The sequence below is a fragment of the Pygoscelis adeliae genome, unplaced genomic scaffold (assembly GCF_000699105.1).
Source record: "Pygoscelis adeliae isolate BGI_AS28 unplaced genomic scaffold, ASM69910v1 Scaffold63, whole genome shotgun sequence".
NCBI classification, from domain to species: domain Eukaryota; kingdom Metazoa; phylum Chordata; class Aves; order Sphenisciformes; family Spheniscidae; genus Pygoscelis; species Pygoscelis adeliae.
The window spans coordinates 349,730-353,575 of NW_008824414.1; the positions used below are offsets into that span (position 1 = coordinate 349,730).

The following is a 3,846-nucleotide window of genomic DNA, read 5'->3' on the forward strand; positions in this document are numbered from 1 at the left end:
GCTAGAAGGTGCAGAGATGGCCAGTTGTGTTCTGCTAAGTAGCTGCTTATGCCCCTGGGATGTTTCTGCTGGCCCCAAGTACTAAGCAGCTCCAGTCTTTATTTCCCTCCTCCCCTCCCCGCAACCAGGAATGTCCAGAATTGTTTCTCCCCCTTCCTTTGCTGGGGTTACAAGGGAATTGGCTCTGTGACTATGCATATGCAGTATTGACTATTTATTCTTACAGAATCAGAAATTTGTCCCTTTTAAGGTCAGGAGTTGCCATTTGTAGTGCACTTACTTAAATTTGTAAAAGAAAAAAATACTAACTGTTTACTCTTTTTGCAGGTTGCAGAATCAGCATGTGTCTCTAATAGTTAAAAAGGTAAGCAGACCATATCTGCAAATATCTAGTGAGGTTCTTTGTTTTCTGATTGATGCATTCAAATCATAACTTGGAGGAGAGAATTCATCTTAATGTATTTAAAGAGTTATTTAAAACTTTATTTATATATAACTTTTATTTATGTTTGTGCACTAAACCCCTTCAAAGATATTGGATCAGTACAGTTTGAAAATAGAGAAAATATTGTTAAGGAATACCGAACTGTATCAAGTTGATGTATGTTACAAAAAATTAATTACCCTTCTGACTGCAAGTTTGTATCTAATCCATATTAATAAAATAAATATGCAAAGCTGGCATGTGGGATGTGAGAGTTTGAGTGTTTGAGCTGAGCTTGATAACTGATTGTGGTGGGAAAGGAGGAAATATGTCCAATTTATAAGTCTGTCTCCTAATGCCAAACATCACCATACCTGCATGACACTTTTTTTTTCTTTTTATAAAATAACTTCAAAATCTTTGAAACTTTTTTAACCTCCTTTAAAACTATTTTAGCTTTTTCTTTCAATTAGCTATTATTTTCCTTAGCACCACTGGGTAGCTGCATCTATTACCTTTTAAATGATGATGAAAATGCTGATGTTACTGGGAGATCTAGGCTGCTCAGTTTTCTTCTCTGAATGGTTACCACTTTTTCCTTGGACGCACATCTTAAATACATTTCTGACAGTCATGGGTATTTGAGGAGTCCTTCAGTAATAACGTAGGTTAAAAATCAGATGTTCAGTACTCAAAGTAAGCCAATAAGAAGGATACAAAGGATACAAAACTTCATAATAAATATATGTTCCAAAATAGTTTACTGTAGAATAAATCTGCAAACATCATAAGTTATTTCTAATTTGGAGCTGGGTTCTAGACTTCCTTGATCAAGGGAGCAATAGATGTGAAATCAATTATTTATGTAGTGTAACAGTAGATGGTGCTGTTGGAGCAGATTTAATCACCTGAGGAGTTGAACTGCAAGCTGAGGCATATGGTATCAGAGCTCTTGGGGTTCCTGGTGTGCAGCCAGCAGCTTTGTGTTTTGAGATTTGCTGTGCTGAGCAAATGCTCAGGCTGTAATTAGCCCATACAAATTCTAGTGGTTGCTGCTAATTTATATTCATTCTTGCTGCAGTACACAAAACTTGAAGGAAAATTTGCTGTTGGCCTGTAATGCCATCCTTGTGCTTGAAAAGTACATGAATTGCACGTGGGGGAAAAAAAATCACTAAGAGTGCGTACAAAATACGGTGTGTGACTATTTCTTCAAAGAGTGTATAAAGTAAGCTGATAATAGTGGCCAAATCTGTAAGTAAATGAGATTTGCAAGGATGTTTTTGGTATACAGAGATTTTCATGCAATAAATTTAAAAAAACAAAAGTAGCGAGTTTCTTTTTTGTTCTGTGATCAAACTCTTTTATCCTCTTTCTCCTTTCCCCAGCAGCTTTCCAACTCACCTGATTTGAAGTGAGGCTGGTGGGTACCTAAAGATATGATAGATTATTCCTATGAGTTTTGTGAAGAGTGCCGGGTGAAGGAGACGCCTGCTAAGTGCTGTGTCTGGCAGAAGGGCTGCAGCATGGCCTCGAGCCTCCTGGTGCTAGGGAACCTAGACAGGAAGGGACTGTAGATGCCACAGCTACAGGGTCTCCAGGTGGAACTCTCAAATACTTAGCCACAAAATGTCTATCACAAGCCATAAATCCACAGAAACCTAGGCTGGCTTTGTTCCAGTGATCTAGGTGTTAGAGGAGAGACTTGAGAAGCTACTGAACTTTTCCATCAGTCTTGCTGTGTAGCCTCTGGTCTGACTTGGGTTAGTTTACCTCTGGGGTTTTGATGGAGGACACCTTAGTTGTTTAGTGGGTCTGCGTTCGTAATTCAGTAATGCAGGTGAGATGGAAGTATTCAAGATGTGTAGGTACCTAACTGAATTCCTCCTGGGAATTGCTTTTTCTTTGGAGAGAAGGCAGTCTGGTTTCTCCTTGATGCCTCTGTGGGCGTTGAATCTGTGAAATACAAGATGTTACGGGATTTACTGCTTCCAAGGTACACATTAAAACAGAATGCCGCGTTTTTGTTCTGGTGTGTTGCATTTGCCTCCTTGCATTCAGCTTTTAACCTGCTCTGTTCTAATCATGCAGACTTTGCAATATATTTTCAGACACTGAATATTGAAACTCACGCATATTACAGATTGCATATTTTTTATTTCCTAAAACTGTTGTTAATGTGCTAACTGCAAATGAATGCAGTGGGTCACTAAGTTTCTCTCTCAAGTGCATTGTGTATGTTCCTTAGTCAGTAGTCAAATTTCAGAGACTTTTTTCTCTATTGAAAGCTGTCATTCTTCAAGCTAAAATTATCTCAGACCTTCTTCCTGATTCTTATACCCCAGAGGCACTTTGCTTTGGGGAGCAGTGGTCAGTAGAGTAGGAGCTGCTTTGTAGAGGAGAGCTACAGGGGTGAGCCGGAGGAGTCTTTTTTTCAGTCTTTACACCAAGTCCTGTGAACCAAATCTCTGGCAGGTTAGGGCAGATAAATTATTTGCTGAAGGCAAAATCGCTTTTGAACTTTCAATACCTCATGCAGCAACTCTTCCCTGAAAGGGAAGGAGAAATACACGTTGTTATGTACATCTTTCTCACCTGTGGTGAGAACAAGGTGGTGAAAGTTTCAACAGCTGGTGTAATTATGGTAAAGAGCTCAGTGGTTTCAAAGGCTGCTTTTTTACTTTTTACAAAGTATGCTGTTTGCTCAAAGGAACAAAATGAATTCCTGTTTCCCTAAGGAGTGTTTTTCCCTTTTTCTGTCTGTGTATCAATGGTGCTTTTCCTTCAAGGCCGTGTAGATGCAGATACCTCACCCTCCTTGTCCTTTCCCAGTCATGCACAACTTAATGTGGATTTAAATGTCAAACTTGGCCTGAAACTGTTAGTGAGGCACAGAACTGCTAACTTCAGTCTTAAATTAGGTCTGGTCAGATGGGAAAGCACTCTGCCCACGCGCAGCTAGTGCCCGTGCTAACACTGGAGCTGTAGGCTTCACTGGGGTTTCTTTCATGTCTTCCTTATCTTGCTGTGACTGACTGTGTAGACCCGTTGGGATGTAGCATTGCAAGGCATGATGTCAGATTATTGTCACTTTTAAACGAGGCTATTTCTTGTTTCCACGAGGGGGGGAATGTTGCTGTGTTAATCCAGAGCGTGCCTCTGGTCTGTAAGCCCAAGCGGGCAGTATTTAGTAAAGAAAGGAGAGATGCTGGAAGTGTAAGAAAACACCTGACCTTATGTCTGTTGCAAAAGAAGATCACACCCTTATTGTTCCAAGGAAGACTGGTTTGGGGAGTTGGTCTTAGATGACAATGGGACTCATTTCCTTCTGGGCTTCTTGATGGTGGTGAACATGTGGTAGCCTGACCATGGCATTGGTGGTTTGTTCCACCATGGCAAGTTCTTCTTCTTAAATTGTGTAA

General features: G+C 40.2%; 1 protein-coding gene across 1 annotated transcript in view; it reads left to right on the forward strand.

The window, feature by feature from the left end:
* The first annotated feature begins 288 nt into the window (after positions 1 to 288).
* ADARB1 (adenosine deaminase, RNA-specific, B1) overlaps positions 289 to 3,846 on the forward strand; it is a 64,043-nt gene continuing 60,485 nt past the window's right edge. The window contains exon 1 of the mRNA XM_009320764.1: positions 289 to 364. The gene's annotated coding sequence lies outside the window, so the exon portion shown is untranslated. The remainder of the gene's footprint in view (positions 365 to 3,846) is intronic.